Below are 14,573 nucleotides of genomic sequence, written 5' to 3'. Positions count from 1 at the left end.
TTTTTTTAAACACAACAGCAATATTTGCAAATGGTGGTGGCTTGTTTCACAACATTAGTAGTCACCCTAGTTCTTGCCATGCCTCTTTCCCTAAAGGGCTAAATCCCTCAAATTCATGCCTCAGTGCAACACACTGAGTGCAGAGACATCTACAGAAATCAGTGCCTATGGCAAACACTGAAATTGCACCTCTGTCCAAACATTTGACACCCATCTTTTAGATAACATTACCACAATATCAGCTCAAAAACACAAGTCGAGCTTGTTAATCTTTTACTTAACACATTATGGCACTAAATGAAAATTACAACTTCCTCTTCCTTGCTTTCACTGATGAAAATTGGTCTATGATGTGCTCAAAGTCATTTTTTTTTTTCAGTTTCTTCTTTTTCCACCCACAGCAGAGCAAGATCACACAGGCTGCCTTGACCCACAGAGGATCTCATACACGAAAGTATTAGTTTTAACTTGCTGAACGATCTCTCCCAGCTGGTGATGGAAACTGCAATGGTTAACAGAACTGCTCTGTGGTGCTCTGTGGTTCCCCCACCCCTTCAAGTGGCACCCAGGGCATGTGCCATACAGGCTGTACTTATATACACCTCTGATGAGTGTGTTTTGGAAGCCCAGCTAAAGAAACGGTCTGAACGATCTTACTATTCAATGTGAAGAATTGAATGAATTTCTAGAAAAGTGACTCACTCTGGCCTTAGGTTGTGTCTGTTATCACTAAGCACCGATTGCCAGCCAGTCAATTCTGACTCATGGCAACTGTGTGTATGTCAGAGTAGAACTGTGCTCCATAGGGTTTTCTTTTCCTTCTTTCTTTTTTTACAATTAGGTGAAAGTTTACAGAGCAAATTAGTTCTCCATTCGATAGTTTGTGCACAAGTGTTCCATGACAACGATTGCATTCCCCACAGTGTGTTAGCACTCTCCCAATTTCCACCCTGGGTTTCCTATTTCCTTTCATCCAGTTTCTATATCCCTTCCTGCCTTCTCATCTTTGCTTTTGGGTGTTGTCCTTTTGATCTCACGTGATTGATTGTTCTAAGGAACACGTTCTTCTCAGGTGTGATTATTTTATGGGCCTGTCTGTTGTTTGGTTGAAAGGTGATCTCAAGGAACGGCTTCAGTTTCAGATCAGAAGGGTGTCTTAGGTGCATAGTCTCAGGAGTTCCTCCAGTCTCTGTCAAACCAGTAAGTCTTATCTTTTTTGTGAACTTTATTTTTTGTCCTACATTTTTTTCCCACTCTGTCTGGGACCCTCTGTTGTGATCACAGTCAGAGCAGTCGGTAGTAGTAACCAGGCACCATCTAGTTCTTCTGGTCTCAGGGTCATGTAGGCTGTGGCATGTGTGATTCGTTAGTCCTTTGGACTAATTGCTCCCTTGAGTCTTTGGTTTTCTTCACTCTTTTGCTCCAAACGGGAAGAGACCAATTGTTGCTTTTAAGACCCCATACACTACTCACCAAAGTAGGATGCAGAACATCATTGTTATGAGCTATGTTGTGTCAATTGACGTAGATGTCCCCAAGTTTATGGTCCTTCGCCTTCGAGCCTAGGGATTTCATCCTGTAAGGTGTTCGGTTATGTCTAAGAGGTTTCTGCGACTATATCCCCTGCCTGCTCTACTGTCTAGACTAATAGACATGCAGCACCTACAATTATGTATGTAGTAATATCCATAACCAAACCCGTATCTGCAGGTGGGTATGCTCCCCTACACCCTCCCACACCTCTTTAACATGTCTACCTATGTATCCATTCATAAATGATTGTTTGGTAATACTATTGTTGTAGGATTATCTATGTTATAGTGTTACCGTAGTTACTCTTTGTTCTTATCTTCCTCTCAGTGTCTTGCTTTGCCTTGGTCATGTTGTGCTGACTTCCCCCGTGTTGTGCATTGCCTTTCCCCTCACCGGTATTAACACATGTTTTCTATCTAGTTAACAATTTGCTCTCCCTCCCTCTTCCATGAAAGAATTTTTTTTCTTCCGTGTATAAACCTTTTCATGGTTTTTTTTATAACAGTGGTCTCATAAAGTATTTGTCCTTTTGTGATTGACTTATTTCTCTCAGCATAATGTCTTCCAGATTCATTCATGTTGAGATGTTTGATGGATTCATCATTATTCTTTATGATTATGTAGTATTCCATTGCATGTATGTGCCAGTTTGTTTATCCATTCTTCTGTTGATGGCCACTTAGGTTGTTTCCATCTTACCATGAATAATGTTGCAGTGAACATGGGAGTGCATATGTCTATTCTTGTCACAGCTCTTATTTCTTTAGGGTGTATTCCTAGGAGTGGGATTGCTGGATCATATGGTATTTCTATTTCTAGCTTTTTAAGGAAGCACCATGTTTTCTCTAGTGGTTGTACCATTTTATATTCCCAGCAGCAGTGTATAAGAGTTCTGATCTCCCCACAACCTCACCAACATTTGTGCTTTTCTTTTTTTTTTTGATTACTGCCATTTTTGTCAAGGTGATAAGGTATCACATTGTAGTTTTGATTTGCAGCTCTCTAATGGCTAATGAATGCGAACATTTCCTCATGTGTTTATTAGCCACCTGAATGTTTTCTTTGGTGAAGTACCTGTTCATATCCTTTGCCCATTTTCTAATTGGATTATTTGTCTTTTTGTTGTTGAGGAGTTGAAGTTTTCTATAAATTTTAGAGATTAGACTGTTGTCGGATATGTCATAGTCAAATTTTTTTTTCCCAGTCTGTATGTCCCCTTTTTACTTTTTTGGAGAAATCTTTTGATGAGAATAAGTTTTAATTTTTAGGAAGCCCTACTTATCTAGTTCATCTGCAGTTTGTGCATTTTTAGTTATGTTTGATATTCTATTTATGTCATATATTAAGTCTCCTAGCATTCCTATTTTTTCTCCTATGATCTTTATAGTTTTAGGTTTTACATTTAGGTCTTTGATTCATTTTGAGTTAGTGTTTTTGTGTGTGGTGTGAGGTATGGATCCTATTTCATTTTTCTGCAGATATAGACATCCAGTTTTGCCAGTACTATTTGTTAAGAGGCTGTCTCTTCCCCATTTAATGGACTTTGGCTGTTTGTCAAAGATCAGCTATCCTTATGTGGATGGGCTTATATATGGGTACTCAGTTTTGTTCCATTGGTCTATGTGTTTGTTGTTGTACTAGTACCAGGCTATTTTGACTACCATGCCTGTATAGTAGGTTCTGAGATCAGGTTGTGTGAGGCCCCCTACTTTGTTCTTCTTCGGTAATGCGTTACTTTTCCAGGGCCTCTTTCCTTTTCATATAAAGTTGGTGATTAGTTTTTCCATCTCATTAAAGAATGCTAATGAATTTCGGTTAGGATTGCCTTATGTTATGGATTAATATATGTCCCCCCAAAATGTGTGTCAACTTGGCTAAGCCATGATTCTCAGTATTGTGTGATTGTCCACCATTTTGTCATCTAATGTGATTTTCCTCTTGATGTAAATCCTACCTCTATGATGTTAATGAGGCAGGATTGGAGCCAGTTGTGTTAATGAAGCAGGACTCAGTCTACAAGATTTAGGCTATGTCTTAAGTCAATCTCTTATGAAATATAGAAGAGAGAAGCAAGCTGAGAGACGTGGAGACCTCATACCACCAAGAAGCAAGAGCCAGGGGAATAGCACATCCTTTGGACCTGGGGTCCCTGTGCTGAGAAAGGGACCGATAGAGAGAGAAAGTCTTCCCTGGAGCTGGCACCCTGAATTCAGACTTCTAGCCTCCTATACTGTGAAAGAATAAATTTCTCTTTGTTAAAGCCATCCACTTGCACTATTTCTGTTACAGCAGCACTAGATAACTAAGATACATTATATCTATAGTTCACTTTGGGCATGACTGACATTTTCACAATGTTAAGTCTCCCCATCCATGAGCACGGTATGTTTTTCCATTTATGTAGGTCTCTTTTGGTTTCCTGCAGCAAGGTATAGTTTTCTTTGTATAGATCTTTTATGTCCCCAGTTAGATTTATTCCTAAGTATTTTATCTTTCGGGGGCTAGAGTAAATGGTGTTGTTTTCCTGATTTCCTTTTCAAAGTTCTCTTTGTTGGTGTAAAAAAATCCAACTGATTTTTGTGTGTTGATCTTGTATCCTACTATTTTGATAAATCCTTCTATTAGTTTTAGTAGGTTTCTTGTGAAATCTTTGGGATTGTCTATGAATAGGATCATATCATCTGCGAATATGGATAGTTTTACTTCTTCCTGACCAATTTGAATGTACTTCATTTCCTTTTCTTGCCTTATTGCTGTAACTAGAACTTGCAGGTGTAATGTTGAATAAGAATGGTGATAAAGGGATCTTGTCTGGTGCCCATTCTCAAGGGGAATGCTTTCAGTCTCTGTTGAGAGTAATGTTGGCTGTTGGTTTTGTATAAATACCCTTGATTATGCTGTGGAATTTCTCTTCTATTTTGCTGAGAGTTTTTATCAGAAATGGATGTCAGACTTTATCAAATGTCTTTTCTGTGTCGATTGAGATGATCCTGTGATTCTTTTCTTTTGTTCTATTTATGTGCTGGATTACATTGATTGATTTTCTGACGTTGAACCATCCTTGCATACCTGGTATGAATCCCACTTGGTCATGATGTATTATTTTTTGATATGCTGTTATTTTTTTGGCTAGAATTTTGTTGAGAATTTTTGCATCTATATTCATGAGTGATATTGGTCTGTAATTTTCTTTTTTTTGTGGTGTCTTTGCCTGGCTTTAGTATTAGGGTTATTTTGGCTTCATAGAATGTATTCAGGAGTATTCCTTCCTTTTCTATGCTTTGCAATAGTTTGAGTACTGTTGGTGTGAGCTCTTCTCTGAATATTTGGTAGAATTCTCTGGTGATGTCATGTGGGCCAGGCCTTTTTTTTTTTCTTTTTCCCGTTGGGAGTTTTTTTTTTTTTTTTTTAATTACCTCTTCAAACTCTTCTTTTATTATGGATCTGTTCAGTTTTTCTACCTTAGTTTGTGTTAGTTTAGGTAAGTAGTTTGTTTCTAGAAAGTTTTCTATTTCCTCTAGGTTTTCAAATTTGTTGGAGTATAATTTTTCATAGTATTCTGTTACAATTCATTTCAGTTGTTCTGTTGTAATGTCACCCATCTCATTTCTTATTTCAGTAATTTGATTCTTCTCATACTTTTCTTTTGTCAGTTTGGCCAGTTTTATTGATCAGTTTTATTGATCCTTTCAAGGAACCAACTTCTGGTCTCGATTTTTTTCTATTGTTTTCTCTGTTTCATTTATTTCTGCTCTAATCATTATTATTTCCTTTCTTCTGGTGACTGTGGGCTTCTTTTGCTGTTCTCTTTCTATTTGTTTGAGTTATTTTGATTTTGGCCTTTTTTTCTTTTTTGGTATGTGCATTTATTGCTATTAATTGACCTCTGAGCACTGCTTTTGCTGCATCCCAAAGGTTTTGTTGTGTTGTGCTTTCATTCTAATTCTAGAAATTTTTTAATTTCATGTATTACCCAGTGGTTTTTAAGCAAGGTGTTATTCAGTTTTCATATGTTTGATTTTTTTCCTTGTGCATCCTGTTACTGATTTCTGCTTTTATAACATTACGATCAGAGAAAATACTTTGTATTATTTCGATGTTTTGAATTTTATTAAGGCTTGTTTTGTGACCTAAAATGTGGTTTATTTTGAGAATGGTCCAAGTGCATTGGAAAATAATATATATACATTGCTGCTTTGGGTGGAGTGTTCTGTATATGTCTATGAGGTCGAGTTTGTTGATTGTGGCATTTAGATCTTCTGTATCTTTGTTGAGTTCCTTTCTAGTTGTTCCGTCCTTCACGAAAAGTGGAATGTTGAAATCTCTTACTATTATTGTGGAACTGTCTATTTCTCTTTTCAGTGCTGTTAGAGTTTGTTTTTTGTGTTTCAGAGCCCTATCATTGGGTGCATATATATGTATTATGGCTCTGTCCTGTTGGTGGATTGACCCTTTAATCATTATGTAATGTTCTTCCTTATCTTTTATGGTGGATTTTCCCTTAAAGTCTATTTTATCAGAGATTAATATTGCCACTTCTGCTCTTTTTTTTTGGCTATTGTTTGTTTGATATATTTGTTCCATTCTTTGAGTTTTAGTTTATGTCTTTGTGTCTAAGTTGTGTCTCTTGTAGACAGCATACTGATAGGCCATGGTTTTTTATCCATTTTGCCTCTCTATGTCTCTTTACTGGTACCATTTACATTCAGTGTGATTATTGATAGGTTTGAGTTTATTGTTGTCATTTTGTTGTGTTTTTCCCCCTGTGGTGTTGACGGTTTCTTTGTTTCACTTAATTTTCTGTGCTGAGTTCTTTTTGTTTGTTGATTTTCTTTTCATTTCTTTTGTTGTTGTTGATTTTGTGTTTACTGAGCCTTTATGTTTTTCTCCTTTTTTATTCTGATAATTGGGTTTGTTGACTTTGTGATTATCTTGAAAATTACCTTTATCTTCCTATATTTAAAACAGTCTTTTATTTCTTTATATTGCCCTTACTTCCTCTCCATATGAAAGTTCTATAACTATACCACTTGTTCTCTTTTTATTTTGATGTTATCATCATTTACAGATTGATGCCTCTGGCTCCCTGTTTTTAGTCTTTTAGCTTTGTTTAATTTTTGATAATTCTTTATCTGAGTTGGTAACTGGCTGATGCTGTCCGTGTCCTAATCTCAGGTTGTTGTGTGATGTTGTTGGTTCTCTATCTGAGGGACTCCCTTTAATATTGCTTGTAAGGTTGGTCTGTTTTTTTACAATTTCTCTTTATTTTTGTTTATCTATAAATGTCCTAATTTCACCATTGTATTTGGGAAAGAGTGTTGCTGGATATATAATCCTTGTTTGGCAGTTTTTTTTTTTTTTTCTTTCTTTCAAGATTTTATATATGTCATCCTATTTCCTTCTTGCCTGCATGGTTTCAGCTGAGTAATCAGAGCTTAGTCTTATGGGTTCTCCTTTGTAAGGTGACTTTTCATTTTTCCCAAGGTGTTCTCAGGATTCTTTCTTTGTCTTTGGCTTTTGGCAAGTTTATGATATGTCTTGGTGACTTTCTTTTGGGGTCTACCTTTCATGGAATTCATTGAGGTTCTTGGATGAATATCTTCTTGCCTTTCATGATTTTAGGAAAGTTTTCTACCACAAAATCTTCAACAATTCTCTCTCTCTTTTTTTTTTTTTTTTTTGCCTCCTCCTGTTTTGGAATTCTGATCATGCATCAATTTTTCCTCTTGATAGCATCCCACATAGTTCTTAGACTTTCTTAATTTTTTCTCGTTCCTTTTTATGATTTTTCCTCAAATAAATTGGTGTCAAGGGATTTGTCCTCTATTTTGTTGATTCTCTTTTATATTGATTCAATTCTACTCCTACGTCCTTCTACTGAGTTGTCTATTTCTGAAATTTATTGTTGATCTTTTGGATTTCTGGTTTCTGTTTCTGCATGATTTCTAATTGTCTATTTTGTCATTTTTTTCTTGTATTGTTTTTATGAATTCTTCTAATGCTTTTATTATTATTATTGATTTTGTTTGTATTTTTCTTGGTTTTGTATTTTCCTTGATTTCTTTCTTGATCTATTGGAGAACCCTATATACTGGTCTTTTGAATTCCTTACCAGGTAGTTCCATTACCGTTTTTTCATCTAGAAGGTTTCCTGGTTCTTTATTTTGGTCATTTGTTGGAGCCATCTTGTCCTGCTTCTTCACGTGATTTGATATTGTCTGTTTTCTCTGAGGCATTAAGGTGTTATTATATTTAATTATCTATTGAATATTTGTTTGCTGTGTTCCAATTGTTTTGTTCTGTTTTGATATATATGAGTAGGCAGGGTGTATGTGCTCCTATAACCACTAGTCTGGCTGCACTGGAGCTCTCACCACCAGTCTCTGGGTGGGTGAGGCAGCAGTTGGGTGTGTGATCTTTGTTTGCTGGTCTTGCAGGGTGGCTGAGGTTGTAGCTGGTGTTGCTGATAAGGTAATGTTTCTGTCCAACCAGTCACCTAGGCATGGGTGCAGGAAGTGTTCTCACTGGTTGCTGGGTTGGGTGTTGTGTGTATGCACTGCTGGTTGCCACTCAGTCTAGGTGAGGGTGCCTAGATCACTGGTCACTGGGTGGGTGGTATGGAAACTCATCCATGGCCCCAGGTGGGCAGGGTTATGTAGGGGTGGTGGGAGCAGGCACAGGCCCCCATTTGCAGTGGGTGAGGGAGATGAAACGGGGGGATGTTGCCAATCCACAGGTGCCAGCTAGGAGGGTGTGCTCCTGTCTGCTAGAGTGCAACGTGGGAAAGGGTGTGCCATTGGTCCTCACATCCCCAGCACAGGTGGCTGGAGGGAGTAGGAGGTACTGTTGGTCTGCTGGCTCCTGGTGCAGGTGGCTGGGCATAGGAGTAGGTGTCTCTGATTCACAGGCTTCTGGCATCAGTAGCTGGATAGAACAGAGGGTGCTGCTGATCCGTGGGCCCCTGGTGTGGGGGTTGGGTGCAGGAGCGGGTGCCACTGGTCCTCCAGCCACCGGCCTGGTTGGCTGGGCCAAAGAGAGGGTGCTACCGGTCCCCAGGCCCCCAGCATTGGTGGCTAGATGGAGAAATGGATGCCATTGGTCCACGGGCCCTGGCTTGAATGGCTGGGCTTAGGAGCAGGTGTCACTGGTCCATGGGCCCCCAGCATGGGTGGGTGGGGAGAAGGGGGTGCTGCCTGTTCATGGGCTGCTGGCGTGGATGGCTGGGTGGAAAAGTGGGTGCCACCATTCTGTGAGTCCCTGATGCCAGCAGCTGGGCAGAGAGGTGGGTTCATTGGTTTCCAGAGTGAGTGGCTGAACGAAGGGGCAGGTGCCGCCAGTCCATGGGCCCCTGGCTCAGGAGAGAGGGAAGTGGGTGCCACTGGACTGCAATCGTATGTGGGGCAGGGGATGGATAAGGAGTGCGGATGAACACTGCAGGTCGGCAGGCCTCCATCACAAGGTGCTGGGGGAGGGCGTAGTGGGTAAGGTGAGTTCACTTAACTTTCACAGGGTGGGGAGCACTTCTGCCTGGCTCTGGGCATGGGTGCAGAGTCACTCCTGCTTGGCTGCACCAGGTGATGGGAACTTTGGCTGGGAATGCTAGTTGCTTAGTCTCAGTATGGCCAGATTGTGCAGGTTCAGCTGGCAGGGTGCTGGCAATCTGTCATTCTCCATGTCCACTGTTTTTGTACAGTCTCCTCTTCCACTTGGCACTCAGTCTGATTTTTCAGCCTTGCCTTTGATGCTCAGGGTTACAAAGTTGTCATCTCTGTCTGATTTACTTGTTTTCTAAGGTCTTTTTTGTAAGAGGGATGCTATAAGGCATTTGACTACACTGCCATCTTTGACTGCCCCTCTCCAAAGGGTTTTCAAGGACTGATTTTTTGAACTAGATAGCCAGACCACTAACCTTTTGGTCAACAGCCAAATGCTTTAGCCATCTGCACCATCGAGGTACTCCTGGGTTAGCTGCTCGTGGCAACGTCATGCACAACAGGGTCAGACCATTGTGATCCACAGGGCTTTCACTGGCTGATTTTTGGAAGTAGATATCAAGCTTTTCTTCTTAGTCTGTCTTAGTCTGGAAGCTCCACTGAAACCTGGGCTGCCTAGTGGAACTCAAATAGGAGTCCTTGAGACTCGAAGGCTCCCTCTGCTGCCCTGGATGGTATTGCCTCTGGACTCACTGCTGCTTCTGCTGCTGCTATGGAAAAAGAGTTACTTGTTTTCATTGTTGTCTCCTAACCAGTTGTTCTTGTAGCTGATGCAGGTCATTCCTACCCTTGGGCTGCTCCAGGTCTCGTAATCCTCAGAGATCATGTCCGACTTAATCAGAGGCCCAGAAAGAAGACAAAGTCCTTCTCTGCCCAAGACTTTGATCCACCACTTCCTTCTGCAGGATTGATCTCTTCCCAGGTGACTAACAGTGAGAATACCCATTTCCTTCAGGGGGAATCCTTCCCCCTCCCCACAGGATGTCATATGGCCCCATAAACCAGACCAAACCAAACTCATTACCATTGCATCAATTCCAACTCATAGTAACCCCATAGCCTCAGCAAAATAATCACAAAATAACTTAGCACTTGATAGACATTCCCAGATCTAAATTTTTCAGTCATATCCATAATCATCTTGTTTCACAATGCTACATTTATTGAGTTGGGTCTGTTGGCTGGTTGGTTGCAATATCAAAAATGCGAAGAGTGGAAAAAGCCCTTTTACTGGTTGCAATGATCAGGAAGGTCAAGCTACTTATTAACACAGCAAAACTACAACAAAACAAAGCAAACAAAAGAGCATAAAAATAACAAAACAAAAACACTAGGGAAAGAATACCAGAAGAGGAAAAAAAGAGAAAAAACAAAAGAGCAAAAAGAAAATGTTACAGAGTGGCAAATACTGGAAATCAAACTCAAAGAGACCAAAATTTATGCTGGAGATTCAAGATGGCACTGACTTTCACGCTAACACTGGGGACAGCAAGCAGCAACACTCGAGGAACATAAATGGCTGGAAGAAGTAAAGAATCCGTTATGTGAAGAGCACCAGAAGGACTCTGTGGTATGAGGACAGCCCTTTTAGAGATCTCTGTGCCTCACTGAGAGCTTGTAGCCAGGACTGACTTTCAATGAAAGGAGGTGCTAACTTGTTGACTTTGCCATGGCAGAATTCAGACTGTGCCATGCCTACGACGCCCCAGTGGAAACAGCTCAGTTCAACTGCCAAGAAGTATTTGAAGCACGGTCTGTAATAATAAAAATATTTGATGGCAATTTATAGGATATTAGAAAGTTTCATAATCATAATCTTATTTGATCCTCACAGCCCTGGGGCTGATAGCTACAGCAGTATGATGATGACATTTTTAAAAGCAAGGAAACCAAGATTTCTTTAAAAAAAAAAAAAATTTATTTCTCTATATCACAACAGACTTTAATTCAATAATTAATTCAACAGAAGCCCAGTCTAGAAGTCACACGATAGCATAGATATCCCTTTTTTTTTTATTGTTCTTCAGGTGAAAGTTTACAGAGCAAATTAGTTTCCCATTAAACAATTAATACACAGTGTTTTGTGACATTGGTTGTCAATTCCTTAACTTGTCAACACTCTCCCCTTCACTACCTTGGGTTCTCCACTTTCATTCATCCACCTTTCCTGTCCCCTTCTACCTTTTCATCCTTGCCCTCAGACTGGTGTGTCCATTAATCTCATATACATGGTTGAACTATGTGTGTTATTGTTTGTTTTATGGGCCTGTCTAATCTTTGGCTGAAGGGCGAACCTCAGGAGTGTCTTCAGTACTGAGTTACAAGCGTGTCCAGGGACCATACTCTCATGGTTTCTCCAGTCTCTGTCAGATTGGTAAGTTTGGTCTTTTTGTGTGTGTGTGTGAGTTTGAATTTTGTTCAACGTTTTTCTCCAGCTCTGTATGGGACCCTCTACTGTGATCCCTGTCAGAGCAGTCAGTAGTGGTAGCCAGGCACTATCTAGTTGTGCTGCTCTGGTAGAGGCTGTGGTAGTTGTGGTCCATTAGTCCTTTGAACCCATCTTTCCCTTGTGTCTTTGGTTTTCTTCATTCGGCCTTGCTCTAGAAGGAGTGGGACCAGTAGACGTATCTTACATGGCCACTCACAAGCTTTTAAGACCCCAGACGCTACTCACCAAGATATCCTTTTTCTTTATTGAAAGAAAAAAGAGACAATTAAAAAGCAAATGGAACCCGATAACTGGGAGCTCCTAAAAATCAAACACCTATGCTCATCTAAAGACTTCACCAAAAGAGTAAAAAGACCACCTACAGATTGGGAAAGAATTTTCAGCTATGACATCTCCGACCAGCGCCTGATCTCTAAAATCTACATGATTCTGTCAAAACTCAACCACAAAAAGACAAACAACCCAATCAAGAAGTGGGCAAAGGATATGAACACACATTTCTCTAAAGAAGATATTCAGGCAGCCAACAGATACATGAGAAAATGCTCTCGATCATTAGCCATTAGAGAAATGCAAATTAAAACTACGATGAGATTCCATCTCACACCAGCAAGGCTGGCATTAATCCAAAAAACACAAAATAATAAATGTTGGAGAGGCTGCGGAGAGATTGGAACTCTCATACACTGCTGGTGGGAATGTAAAATGGTACAACCACTTTGGAAATCTATCTGGCGTTATCTTAAACAGTTAGAAATAGAACTACCATACAACCCAGAAATCCCACTCCTCGGAATATACTCTAGAGATACAAGAGCCTTCATACAAACAGATATATGCACACCCATGTTTATTGCAGCTCTGTTTACAATAGCAAAAAGTTGGAAGCAACCAAGGTGTCCATCAACGGATGAATGGGTAAATAAATTGTGGTATATTCACACAATGGAATACTACGCATCGATAAAGAACAGTGACGAATCTCTGAAACATTTCATAACATGGAGGAACCTGGAAGGCATTATGCTGAGCGAAATGAGTCAGAGGCAAAAGGACAAATACTGTATAAGACCACTATTATAAGATCTTGAGAAATAGTAAACCTGAGAAGAACACATACTTTTGTGGTTACGAGGGGGGGAGGGAGGGAGGGTGGGAGAGGGTTTTTTTATTGATTAATCAGTAGATAAGAACTGCTTTAGGTGAAGGGAAAGACAACACTCAATACATGGAAGGTCAGCTCAATTGGACTGGACCAAAAGCAAAGAAGTTTCCGGGATAAAATGAATGCTTCAAAGCTCAGCGGAGCAAGCGCGGGGGTCTGGGGAACATGGTTTGCGGGGACTTCTAAGTCAATTGGCAAAATAATTCTATTATGAAATCATTCTGCATCCCACTTTGAAATGTGGCGTCTGGGGTCTTAAATGCTAACAAGCAGCCATCTAAGATGCAGCAATTGGTCTCAACCCACCTGGAGCAAAGGAAAATGAAGAACACCAAGCCCACATGACAACTAAGAGCCCAAGAGACAGAAAGGGCCACATGAACCAGAGACCTACATCATCCTGAGACCAGAAGAACTAGTTGGTGCCCGGCCACAATCGATGACTGCCCTGACAGGGAGCTCAGCAGAGGACCCCTGAGGGAGCAGGAGAGCAGTGGGATGCAGACCCCAAATTCTCATAAGAAGACCAAACTTAATGGTCTGACTGAGACTGGAGGAATCCCGGCGGTCATGCTCTCCAGACCTTCTGTTGACACAGGACAGGAACCATCCCTGAAGACAACTCATCAGACATGAAAGGGACTGGTCAGCGGGTGGGAGAGAGACGCTGATGAAGAGTGAGCTAATTATATCAGGTGTACACTTGAGATTGTGTTGGCAACTCTTGTCTGGAGGGGGGATGGGAGGATAGAGAGAGAGGGAAGCCGGCAAAATTGTCAAGAAAGGAGAGACTGAAAGGGCTGACTCAAGACGGGGAGAGTAAGTGGGAGTAGGGAGTGAGATGTATGTAAACTTATATGTGACAGACTGATTGGATTTGTAAACGTTCACTTGAAGCTTAATAAAAGTTATTATAAAAAAAAAAAAAAAAGCAAATGGATATCAAGGACTGTTTTCAAGTGAGCAAGTTGCAGCATCCTAACTTATTTGGTCTATATTTGCCTTTACAGGAAATAATAGTAGCCCACTTACTGAGCACTTACTATGCACTAGGCAATGGGATCAGCATTTTATATGCCCTACACACCTGACAGGAGCCATAGGATTTAACTCTATTTTAGTGATGGCTCAGAGAGGTTAAGTAATTCACCCAGTGTTGCACAGCCTGGTAGTGGCAGAATCTGAGCTTGGACCATATGATGATCTAACTCTGAAGCCTTATTTCTTAATCATCACATTCTCTGGCCTCTGTACACAACACTCTACTAAGTCTGATGTTAGGCATACTATCTTTGAGTTAAGGAAAGATTAAGTTCTTTCCAGCAATCACAATCTAAAAACGTCAGCAAGTGAGTTATTTGTTGGAAAATTTTCATCAAAAACTGGTTTAATTTTTTTTTTTTTACTTTTGATTAAATGTTATCAATCAGGACATCAGAAGTAATTTCTGAATTACTTCTTTCCCTACAGTCTAGTAAACGTGAGTTGTTATTTTACTTTTACTTTGTATATTCTGGAAATGTTGGTGGTGTAGTGGTTAAGAGCTTGGCTGCTAACCGAAAGGTCTGCAGTGCGAATCCACCAGGTGCTCCTTGGAATCCCTATGGGGCAGTTCTACTCTGTCCTATAGGGTTGCTATGAGTCAGAATTGACTCGACAGCAACGGGCTTGGTTTTTTTTTTTTTTTTTTTTTGGTTTGTGCATTCTTGCTAAAGTTTATATTTACTATTATTTTAATTATACAATTATCTTTATTCACAGAAGGTAGAGGGTTCCCCCCCCCAAATAAAAACGCTCTTTTGTGGTAATTCATTTAAAAATACATAGCAATCTGATTTTTCATATAAAACCCATACTGTCAATTCCAACACATAGCGATCCTATAGGGCAGAATAGAACTGCTCCATAGAGTTTCCAAGGCTGCAATCTTTAA

The sequence above is a fragment of the Elephas maximus genome, chromosome 7 (genome assembly GCF_024166365.1).
Source record: "Elephas maximus indicus isolate mEleMax1 chromosome 7, mEleMax1 primary haplotype, whole genome shotgun sequence".
Classification (NCBI taxonomy): domain Eukaryota; kingdom Metazoa; phylum Chordata; class Mammalia; order Proboscidea; family Elephantidae; genus Elephas; species Elephas maximus.
Note: the sequence above shows the minus strand (reverse complement) of the source record.